The 12,448-nt window shown below is 41.3% G+C and overlaps 1 long non-coding RNA gene across 1 annotated transcript in view; it reads left to right on the forward strand.

Moving 5' to 3' along the window:
* The window catches only part of LOC140912127 (uncharacterized), a 63,939-nt gene extending 51,730 nt beyond the window's left edge, over positions 1-12,209 (forward strand). The window contains exons 3-4 of the long non-coding RNA XR_012159231.1: positions 11,592-11,738; positions 11,906-12,209. This is a non-coding gene — a long non-coding RNA (uncharacterized lncRNA). The remainder of the gene's footprint in view (positions 1-11,591; positions 11,739-11,905) is intronic.
* The last annotated feature ends 239 nt before the right edge of the window (positions 12,210-12,448 follow it).

The raw sequence follows: 12,448 nt of genomic DNA on the forward strand, positions 1-12,448 counted from the left end.
GTATTTTGCCCTTGTCTGTTCACCGCTAGCTCTGAGAGCCCTAGTTTATGTAACTAATCCCTTGATGTAAAGTATGTATAGACCCACACAAATAACTGGTAACATCTAATTAAACTAAACTGCAATCAACAGATTTTATCTTTTGACTACTGTGTAGCAGGGAAGCTTTATCTGTTGAAAATTAACTGTAAGATTGGCTTGACTTTTTAAAGGCACTATGTGAGTTTCTCATTAGCCTTATTATCATTTCTGAATCATAAATATGTAAATGATGAGTTTCACACGGGAGATTTAATTCTGTGCTCTTATTTCTGATGAGCTGGAAATACACTCTGGCTCTGTCAGATAATTGGTAACACTGCACACCAAAAGGCATTTCCCTACGCTTCATCAGAAACAGCTGAAATTAAAGAAGGCAGCACTGTTACATCTTTGACAGTTTTGTAACACCAACTTGTTAAAGTTTTAACTCAGCCATTAATATAGCTTATGAATTATTAATACAATTTCTATGTCATAAATTTAAAAAAAAACTGGAGGTTTGAGCCTGGAGTATAAACGCTCTGGGAAAGAGTTCTCCCCCCCCCTTTTTATTTTTTGATCTGCTTTTGAAACAAAACACACCCATTTAATTTGAGTAAAGGGGAGGGAAAGTCTCCAGCTAGTATTTGCAATGAGTTTGTCTAAAGATTGCAAGTCCCAAACCAAGCTCTTTTTGCTGGCAACAATTTTTTTCCCCTGAGCTGTGGAGATAAATGTGTTTGTTTCAAGTAATAGCCTTACAAATTGATGGAATGACAAAGTGAGTGGATGTCTCAAAAGTAAATGTTTGTTTGGCAAAGCTCTGTAAAATATTCGCCATGAAACACAAAACCACGTGAAATGCGGATGACTTCAAGTTTCATTAAAACACTGAATTTAGACCAGGGTAATTGAAACATTCAGGGATTTTTTAAAAAACAAAAAGCAAAAACACAAAACTGGGCTGAGTTATGGGTTCACATCAAAAGCATGTCAGGTCCATGGTTTTGAATGATTTCAATGTAAAACAAGGTGGAAATGTAGCTGTTTCCATAAAGTTTTGCAGAACAAAATGCAAAATTTAAAGAGGTGAAAAAGTGTAGAATGGAGTGAAAGTTCAGAAGAAGTCCCTAAGCCTGTTCAGTTCTTGGCCTCCCATATGACGGAGGGTTCCAGCTGTGATTTTGTGAGTGAGAGAGAGCGTGTGCGCACACACACCTGGGTGAGTGAACTGACACATCTGCACTAAGAATTGGATTGAAGCCACAATGTCTACACTGCACAGTTAGGCCTGAGGGCAACCATCCAGGTTGAGCATCTGGGGTCTCAGCACTCCCACCCCTGGAAAGCCATACCTGCGTTACTGTGTCCTCAGTGTTTCTGCACTTACCCATCTGTGTCTGGGGCATAGGGTTCTTTGTGCTGAGACACTCTAGGATTCTTTCCTAGTAAACTGGGTCAATTGCTGGAGAACTTCCAGTCTTCCACCAACTCCCTGTTTGTCTCTAACATATACTATGGAAGCACATATAAAAGGCTTACCGTCCAAGTGCATACCTACGGTTCTGGAAAGGTTTGTAAGCCCATTCTGATGCCAGTACTGATGCAGCTTTACTGCAACTGGTACCCAATTTAGCTTGGGTATGTCTACAGGTGCTGCAATTACAACTCTGACTGCAGTGTAGACATATCCTAAGAGCCTACACCGATAGGTAAACTAGAAAGAAGACTGCTTCACCTTCTCTAGTATTTAGGGAGCACAACCACCATTCTGGCTATACCCTGCGCAGGATGTTCATGGGATGGGACTTCCTGTTTCTGTCTCTCCCTTTTTCACTGTTCCTTATGATCTGATCAGAGCAGACAGGACAACGGCTTTTAAGGTGCACCTGAAATACCCATACCCAGTAAACAGCTTGTGTACTCAATTTCTCTCTCTCTCAAAAGAGCATACACAATGAAACAATCAAAACCATCGTTGTCTAATGCTAATCAGTGGTACCTTTGCCTTCTGGATACCTAAGCTATGTTCAAGGTAGAGCTGGGTTTGGGGAACACCGACAAATTACAGACACTTTTTCTGAACTTTTTTATGTCCCACCCCCCAACGTTTTTCAAAAATTAAAAATGTCAGCCATCTTTATGGCTTGTTGGCAAGTGGAAAAAAATTCCTCAAAATAGGTTTTGGGAGCTGGGTTCTTTGTCAAAAATTAAAAATATTTTGACCAGCTCTAATTAAATGTGACCATTAGTAAACCATGTTGAAGGAATGAGAGTTAATATACAGTGCAAGGTTTTGGCATGACATGAAAGGGCCCAATGTAATTTGAAGGCCAATGTTTTCATACTTGGCTGCCTAAAGCCACTGTAATAAATGGCCTCCATTTAACAGGTGTTAAGTACAGATAGCCTACATTGACTTCAGTGAGAGTTGCTAGTGTCTTTCATCTTGAAATGGCCAATTAATTTCTTAGGGTGAAAATCAGTTGTTTTCTATGTGGCTTCCTTTCTTTGGCCTTATACCTTGGTAATATTTATGAAATGCAAGTATTAAGAAACAGTAAAATAGGGACAACCATAAATTATCTATGAAATATTGACTTGCTCCATAAACTGCACAGGTATTGAAACTGGACTTTCCTACTCTTATTTCCACTGGAATAAAAATTTACAACCTTTCAGATTATATTTTTTCCAATCATAGTGTTTCCTGGCTATCAAAGCTACGTGAGCCAAATTCACCCCAGAAGAGCCAAACTGAGTGTAACTATTGACTCCAACAGTGACGTTATGATTGAGTTTATTGAAATTCACTAATCCAAAGTGCTGGGTGCTGAATTTGCTAATTAAACTTCTGGTGAAGATACAATGCTCAGTTTGTAATCTCACTATTATTTCCATGGTAACAAAATGCAATGTCACAAGCAGAGGCTTATTGGTATCTTTGCTGTTTGGCATGCAGCCTCCAGGGTTGCCTAGTGTCAGATATGCCATGGGGCTACTTTGTGATTTCAGTAGAACTTGGGGGGTGGGGTGAGGGGAGAGAGGGTTTGAGAGAAATCAATGGGATGCTGCCACAACGGAGAACTACCTGTTCATTAGTTATGGCTACAGTAAAGGACCAATTCAAGTACAAGAAGCTGCAGCTAAGCTGTGAGAAAGCAAATGCAATTATCATCACTAATAGCAAACAATGTCCCAATATATCTGTATGGATCAGGTAAATGACAGACAGATCCAGGTGATGGATGCAGCATAAAATAGGTGTTAGATTAGGGATTCTCAATCTTATTCATAGTGTGGCCCACATGGTAACATGTTCATGGACCATCTCCCTTTCAGCTGGTGACCTAACAACATTCTTGCTGCAATTGCTTACATAGAAAACTAATATTAGGTAAGTATTTAAGCTCTCTTTGAATTCAGTTTACCAGCTGGAACCCAGTTAAGGCACTAACTATCATGTGACGAACCAGAGCTCTATCTGCTACAGGCAAGTGCTCTATAAGACTACAGTTTGCAACAAACCACAGAGGGAGAGAGAGGATAACAAGTTCTCCTTTTAGTTGAAAAGTGTGTGTTAAATGTGTGTGGACTCCACTGCAGCCTCTGAAATTGTGGCTGCAAAGTTTTCACAAGCAATTATTTGCTCACAAATGAGTATCGTATATGCAAGGTTTGTAGTTTTGAAAGCACAGAACCTGTGTGTACAATTTTAAGAGTCAATTTTACAAGTATAGCCATTTGCGGAAGATTTTAAAAGGAGGCCTGAAGTTCGTGTGCAAAAATATGAGTAGAGAGTTATCACAACTCAGCGCATAAAAAAAATCAGACTTCTGCACATACAAATGAGTATTTAAAAATCTAAATGCTCTATTTCCACTCACAATTGTGGTTATCACATGCACAAATGTTGAGAATGCAAATACAAGTTCATATTTATGGAAGACCAGGTTTTTCCATCTACTTAAAATTTGGCCTTTTGTGACATCATCAGCATAATCACTAGTAATTCAAGATTTGACAAATGTTCATGGAGCATGAATGCCTGGAAATTGGGGTGGTACCAAGACAGTACAAGGAATTAATAAAGAGACACCCTGCAACTACTGTCTCAGACAGAAAAAGCCTCACTGACTTATCCTGTGGTCTCATCTTTCAGCTGAAGTAATTTTTAGCCATTCTACATCTGAGACAAAGATGGAAGTTCTCTTCTGCAACCTTGAGCTTTCATGGGATGCCCTGCCTTTAGTTCGGATCCTGAGAAAATTACAGCCTCTTGATTCATTTAGCAATTTTTTTCCATATGTTTACTACTTTCACCAGTGGGATTCTGTAATATATATTATCTTTTCTCCCCTGTAGCCTTGTTCTTTAATCTTTATTCAACAGATATGCATGTCATCATTTCAGGGAGATAGCAATCTAATTTTAGGGAACAGAGACAGAGAGAGAGAGAGAGAGAGAGAGAGATGCACTCAGGTTCAAATGGAAGAGACTATAATCAGGGTGACATGGAATCTCTAGGTCTAGTCTCAAAGTATTTTAATGTGGACTGCCTGTGGTTGAAGGAGAAAAGATGACATTTGTTTTATGTCTGCGGAAATCAGTTTACACTAGGCTTAGTCTCTGTAGTTTGGTTTTTTTTTAAATTCATCCTTCAATAATTTTTTAACATCTCAAGCATAATTAGCAGTTGATGCGGTAAACAAAGCCAAGCAAAGCACTGCTTTTGTCTTGTATTACATTTGTTTTAAAATCACAAACCAGCAGGGGCTGGTTCCTTCTTTCCACCCCCCCCCCCGACTTTCAGCCTGCTCACAATTTTTCTCTTGTTATTCAAGGGAACAAATATATGGCTTTAGTAGGGTACAACAACAGAAATACCCAAGCCTTCAAACTAGCGTAAACCTAGATGATTCCAACTTGGTGTTCACCCCCAACCCTGAATCTCACATCAGGGAGAATTTCCTCAAACATTAGAGTAAGCCATACATTTGCCCTCTTCTGCTTTCTGAGTCACACAATGATGATCATGGATTCTGGTGTTTCTTGCATAATAATGGCACTGATGGCAAGTTTACTTCTGAATTTTTACTATGATGAGGGAGTGGCCTCTCCAAAATTAAGATTTACTGTTCATTCTAAGCCTGATTTTGGCCCCCCATTTTACAAACTTTAAAAAAAAGCTTCCAAGTTTGCATATGTGGTTTGTGGACAGCAGGAAACATTTTTGCCCAAATGTAGGATGACTCAGATAAATCATTTTTAGAATATTAGGGTTGGAAAGGACCTCAGGAGGTCATCTAGTCCAACTCCCTGCTCAAAGCAGGACCAATCCCCAGTTTTTCCCCAGATCCCTAAATGGCCCCCTCAAGGATTGAACTCACAACCCTGGGTTTAGCAGGCCAATGCTCAAACCACTGAGCTATCCCTCCCCCCAAAGACTGAATTCAGGAGGGGCCTGCGGGGGAGGAGTAGGGAGAGAATGTTCATGTATTGAAAATTATTCAAAAACTATTTTTGAAAGGTCTTATTTAAAAAAAAAGGACAAGGTGAAACTTATTTGTAAGACCTTAATAAGATCTAGGGCCACATTCTTGGTCCTTTTCTATCCTGTTTGTGCTTCCTTGGTGGAGCACAGGGCACAAGGAGCTGTCTTAACTAGGCAGAGGAGGATTCCCCTTGCTTAGGGCTTTCCCCATGTGGTAAAACTAGTATAGATGTCCTTACACCAGCGTCTCATGGTCATCCCACCATATGTTTTATGCTGGGTGGGGCAGGGGAGGAAGTAATTCCAATACAATAACCCATTCCTGCCATCTTCTCAAGCACCCATGGAATCTTCATCACCTCTGCACTCCTTCCTCAGCTTCATGGCTTCTGTGTCTATGGCAGCAGAGCCACGGGGAGAAACAGTTAAACCTCTCTTCTTGCCAACTCCACCTACTGCTGTCTTGCGAAATGAAGTCATGCCTCTGCTGCTGTCACCTGGAGGTATTTTGGGGCAGTGAAAAGGGTTCAGAATCCCCCTCTCGTATTTGTGTGTGAAACAGCTCTCCTTTACCTCCATGTCCCTGGGTCTAATACACCACGTATCTTTCCCATCTCTGTCTGTAGCCTTCTCTCACTAGGGATCCCTCAGGGGCAACATGTCATGGAGGTTTCTCCACCAGCAGACTCTTCACTAACACTTCCTGCAAGGAACTTTGCACTTGGACTCCTTATCAAAGAAAACAAATAATTGGTCATGAAGAGTATATGGTTCCAGTCTGGAAAAATTAAGATCCATCAGATTTGAGCTAAAGAAATTGAAAGAGGGGAGCGAGTATACCGCGGACACTGGTTTTGATAGATCCTTGCTGTGGACCTGTCTATCTCAACTAATTTATAAAGGTAATATTTTCAGAAGGGCCTCAGTGACTTGCGTTCCTGAGTCTAATTTTCAAAAGCAAAATAGGCATTAGGAGCCCAAACCCTTAAGGGTGTGGCTACATAACACCTCATGCTCATGGGGCTTGGGCTGCTTCATTGCAGTGTAGACCTATGGGCTTGCGCTGGAGCCTGGGTTCTAGGACTTTGAGGGGTGGGAGAGCGTGATATAAAGTTATGAATTTGGGGTGGCTTTATTACTCACAAGGAGCAAAGTGACAAGTGAGTTATATGGTAATTCCAAGTAGGTGACAAAGAAAGACAGTCCAGTGGTTAGGGCACTAGGTGATTTGGGCACCTTTAGTTCAAGACCCTACTCCTCCATACTCTTCCTGCATGACTCTGGGCAAGTCACTTAGCCTTTTCGTGCCTCAGTTTCGCATCTGTAAAATGGGAATAGCAGCACTTCCCTACCTCACAGGATTTATTATGAGGAGATATATCTATATAAAGATTATGAGGAATTCAGGTACTACAGTAATGAAGACCAAAAAACCAGCATAGCTAATAATGCCTCTGATGTGCAGAAGTGCTTTGCTAAATCAGAACCAAAACCTTTCAATCTAACCCCACAGTCAGGTATTTTCTGTATACCACACAATCTACAAAAAGATATTTAGTAAGGTTTTAGAGGGTTTTCAGTGGCTTTTTTGTTTGTTTTTGAATTAAGACCACTACTTGTTTTCCTCCACCAATAAAGCCTGGTGACTAAATAATCATGAGTCCAGTGCTTAGAAGGAGGGTGCGGGTGGGTTGATGGAAGATTAAAACTAAGGCATTCTAAATAGCTTTTCTATACATACCACTGACATATTTATAATAGGACGATTTGGACAACTCAGGGAGAGAAGTGCAGTATTGGCTAGAAACAAGTACTGTATCTAATTCATTCCTTGCCAGACGTATGAAGTCCCTTATCTAGATCTGTGGTGTTATAAGATATTGGACTTTAAACCTGTCACTGGTCCAGGACATTCCCATCCTATGCCTCAAGCCAGTGTAACTTTTGGGGGATGGGGGAAAAGAAATTCCACATTTGAGGGAAAGGATGACATTTCTCTGGTACATTGCTGTGGTTTTTTTTTAAATAAACAGCTGATTGAAGCAGCTTACAGAGGTTTTGGATGTTATAGTTTCAGTGGAGACAGCTCAGCAGGCAGAATGCAGGTGATGCACATAAAGGGGCATTGTTAATACTTTTATTACATCTGTTGCCTACGTATATGTGTGGTAGGATTTTCAAAGGAGCCAGACACCCAAATCCACTGACATTTGATGCCCACATATAATACATACATGTGTGTGATCACACACAAATATGTAATGTAGTTCTGTGTTTACCTATATACTCCATTCAATGCATGTCAGTGTCAATGTTATTCTTTTGTGTAAGAGTGTTGTTGTTATGTACCTAGGTCACTTTTCTTTGAATTCTCCTCTTGTCATGCAAATTGTCAGCCTGGTCCACAATTATGAAGAATCCCTGATTGTAAAATAATAAGAGTAAAGTCAGTAGGAGACTGACAGGTGAATTTATAATGCATTTATAGTGTGAAGCTGTCCATTTAACCCTTAACAATATTCATTTTCTTCACAGTGTGCAAACCTTGTCAGTGGTTTGAAAAAGCTATGAATTTAAATAACCTTAAGCAGTTTGAGAAATTAATAATTTGATAGGTATATCTGGCAGACATTTTAAATGTCTCACTTCCTCCCCATCACCACCGCCCAATAATTTGCTTCAGGGTTTTTGCCAAATTTGGGATTACAAAGAAATGGAGAGGGGGAAGGGGTATGTGTGGAGGGAAATCAAACAATGTTTTTTTATTTGCCAAACGCCACCTTTAGAATGGATTCAGAAGTACAGACTCAGCCCTCTCTCTCCTCCTTCCTGCATGGATTGATCTGAAAGTTAAAGGAGTGTTAAAGAAGAAAAAGACTTTTTCAGAGCTTATCAAAATGAATATTTAATCTGATTCAGATTAAATTGGTGAGTTGTTGGCACCTCTCAAGCCAGTCTTTATTGTTTTGTGATGCTTAATGCTTATTTCAATATTAATGCAGATAGTGACAGCACTTTGACTGACAGCCCAGAGGTGGGGGCTTTAGTGAGAGGAACAGAACAAATAGTTTCCCCTCTGGCTGCAGGCTGTGAATGCAGAAAAGCCTGATAGCGACAGGTGAACCATAGTTACCAGGTTCAGATCAACTCAACCTGCCTGTGTTTTTGGTGATTTACACACCAGGCTCTCTTTGCTGAACAGAGGGTTTTTGGCTGAGCAGGTGTAAGACTAAAACATATCTGTCTCCTGCTGAAAGTGTTCCCACTACAGTACAGTTAAAGGTTTATTTGAATTGGATACACAGGACAGAGTAGCCAGTGCCACAGTTTACAGAGATGTGCACAGTATAAACCGCAGTAAGTATAGCAGACAACTCCCTGCTCTAAACTTTCATCTTTTTATATCCAGCAGGCAGAGTAGGTGTGAAAGAAGACTGTGTAAGTGAGTGTAGGTGGAAGCCAAGGTTCTGCACAGGGCTGTGAAAGCTTCACAGAAACCTACTTTTATGAGATGCTAGCTTTTAAAAAAGGAAATTAGAGGGATGCAGTATGTCAAAGGGAAAGCTACCAGCATGCTGCAGTGAGACCAGGTGGAAGCTGTTGACTCACCTCTTACAAGGAGCTGGAATTAACACAGACTCTTCATTAATATAGCCAACTATCAACTGTGCTGAATACATTGGGTCAGATTCACCACTGTGTTGTGAATGCCATGTAATGCCAACAACCCAGGTGGGCTGTCAATTGTGGGGATTGAACCTTGGAGTTCTGAATCTTGATGTGGGAGCCTTTACTGCCTGAGCTAAAAGACCTACCACTCACAGCTGAATTTGTAGCAGGGTCATTCATCGCTAGGAGACCTAGCCACTACCAGCAGAGGACAGTGTACCTTATGGAATGGACACGGCTTCCATCTAGGGTAACCAGGTAGCAAGTGAGAAAAATCAGGACACCTTTTGGGGGAGGGGGGGCAAGGGGTGTATTTGCATATACAAGACAAAACCCCTAGTATCATGACATATGGTTACCCTACTTCCATCCAGTTTTAAGCTAATCCAAACACAGTGATAAATTAAGCCCAATGAATGCTATCAGCTTTATTTAGCCCTCTGGTTTGATTCCCATGTAAACCAAGGCACCTTTACATCACTGACAACATAAAGGAATCTTAAAGTAGAGGTGACTGTAATTTACTCCCAGTTTAAAGCAGCCTTAGTGTAAATGGGATGAGACTCAGGCCCTGGGGAGTTAGTGTCCTAATAGAAGGCTGCATGGGAGAAGACCCAAGCCCTCTGACTGGGCATCTTGCCAGAACTAATTGGAAACCCTGTCTCACAAAGCACTGAATCTTGCATAGAAGGTGGGACTAGAGTGTTTTGGTAAATGAGGTTTTCTCCCCCAATGGAAAATTCCAACTTGTCACCAAAAAACAAAATGTTTTCAGACAACAACATTTATCCGTTTGACGGTTTTCACCCAAAATGCCCTCAGTGAAGCTCTTGGTTTTCAGATGAAAATTTGATTTTTTTGGGAGGGGGGAGAAATAGACAATTTGTGATTTTTTAAGTGAAAAACCAATTTTTGGTCAAAAAAGTTTAAATGGAAAATTTTCAGCTAGCCCATATTGGGACAGGTAGTATGGGCTCAGTTTCTACTTGGGCTGGTTCAAAGGTCTACTCATCTTTTGAAGAGGATCACTAGTTTTCTGGGGTTTAATGGACCTAATACCTGATATGAGTAATTCTCACTTACAAGTACCTCCTGTTGACTTTGGCTCCGTGTCCTTGCTACATATATCAGGCAGGTTGAGGGGAGTACTGGCAGTTACACTAGCTGAGAGGAATGGGCTTGCAGTTTGCAAATAGATGTGAAAAACTCTCACCATGGTGTTGGGGTGATATGAGAAGTGAATTGAGATACATACATTTGGGAAGTGCAAGAAGATTAAGTGAGGAAAAAGCAAAGTAGTGACAAAACAATCTCCAACTGGTTTTATATAATTTTCATCCAGCATTTTGCAAACTATTTGTGTTTGAGAAGATCTCCTGTTTGTAAATTTTAAGTTAATAGTCATCACTCTCTCATGTTCTATTGCTGATAACGTGACAGGAGCCACACCATACCATTGCTGTTGAAAACAGCACAGTAACTAATTATGCATTAGGAATGAGCAAAATGTACCTTTTTTTTTTCAAAGAAAAACATTTGGAGTTCTGTAATGGCACGGCACCCACCTCTCACAAACACCCCATTTGGTCTGGTGTGTCTGCAAGTCTTTAATAGTCCTGGCAGTGGTATTGGGCTGTACCCACAGAGCTTCCTTCCTTCTGTATCCACAGAGGCAACAGTGGCCCAATCTGAGGCCAGAAGGGCCCAGAGAATGCAAAAACAAGTAGTTCAGATCCCCTTCTTGGGGTTTATCATTGTCCAGTTATAGGCCACTTCCCCAGTAGTGTATTGGGGTACCTGGGCTCACCCATTACTCCAGGTCCCAGCCCAGAGGCCCTAAGAATAGCAGTGTCCCTGCAACAAAACTGCTTTCAGTTCCCCGGGCCACTTCTCTCCCCCCGCCCCCGCCTTCACCAGAGCTTCACCCTTACCTCAGGGCTCTTTATATTCAGGCCCAGCAGCCAGCTGGCCATCCAGGAGCTCTTCCTGCTCCCCAACTCCCTGCCAGCATTGAGCTATCCATGGTACTGCAATTCCCTTTAGCCAGCCAGGAACACTATCTGCACACCTCTGACTCCAACAAAGAACTGACTATGGGCTGCACTTCAACTCCTTTTAAACTATCCTGCAACTCTCTGATTGGCTAGCCCCTTGCAGCCTCTCCCGGATTGGCTGTTTCCTGCGCAGTCTCTCTAGGCTGCTTGGAGGACTTAGCTCCAATGCTCCTTTCCTGGGGAATCCTCAGATCATTATTTACAGACTTCAAGTTACAGAGAATCCACCATTTACACTAGCTTAAACCTGCAAGTATCCCGTGCCCGAGGCTACAAAGGAATCTCCTTCCCCCAGGGAATTGGCTGGTTTTAATCAAACCTTTCCACTAAATATCTTTTGTCTCCTCCTCCAGGTCAGCAGCTTGGTGCACCAACCTACTGAGATAAGATGCCTTCCCATTAAGATGCCTTAAATCCAGTCCTGCTACCAGAGAGGAATACCAGGCCAGTCTGAGCTCTATGAATCTATGCAGTACCCAAGCAGTTATTTCACTACTCAGGTCAGTCCCATCCCTACCTATACATTTTGTTTTTAATTAACAATGTTCATGTGACCATTTGCTATTATTTTCAATAGGCAATACAATACTTTTGGAAATAATTTAACTTTCTTATTTGATCCATTTAAAAATAATTCTTTTTAACATTAACATGCATCTTTCTATAGAGGACTAAAGACCTGATACAAAGCCCACTGATGGCGATGGAAGACTGTCTCTTTCCTTCAACAGACTTTGAAGCTGACCTTAAATGTGTTGCTGAGCTAGGAGTAATAGAGGAGTTGCCAATCCTGGTCCCAGTCTGGAGAGTTCTGAGTGCCTTCAGCTACTGAGAGTTAAGCTCAAATCAAGCAACTTGCAAGATCAGGTACTCTCTATGATACAGGCAACATGAACCTAGGATCTACCCTTCTCTTCCCCCCCCCCCATATCTTCTTGTTTCTGTCAGTTTCAACAACTCTACTGGATTCATACTAGGAATTATGTCTGTTTATATGAAATTCACTGGTGGTATTTTAGTGATTTCCATAAGCCTGAAGAGGAAAAATAGTTTGACCTCTGAACACACACAAGCCTGATGGTCTCATGGCATGGAGGGGCTTAAGACCTCATCCCCCTCCTTTTGAAATAAATGAAAAGAATGACTACAATGGGAGCTGGGTAATGTCCTCAATTTTCAGAGTTCACTTCTGCGTCATAGTTTGCTCCAG

Source organism: Lepidochelys kempii, chromosome 5 (genome assembly GCF_965140265.1).
Source record: "Lepidochelys kempii isolate rLepKem1 chromosome 5, rLepKem1.hap2, whole genome shotgun sequence".
Taxonomy (NCBI): domain Eukaryota; kingdom Metazoa; phylum Chordata; order Testudines; family Cheloniidae; genus Lepidochelys; species Lepidochelys kempii.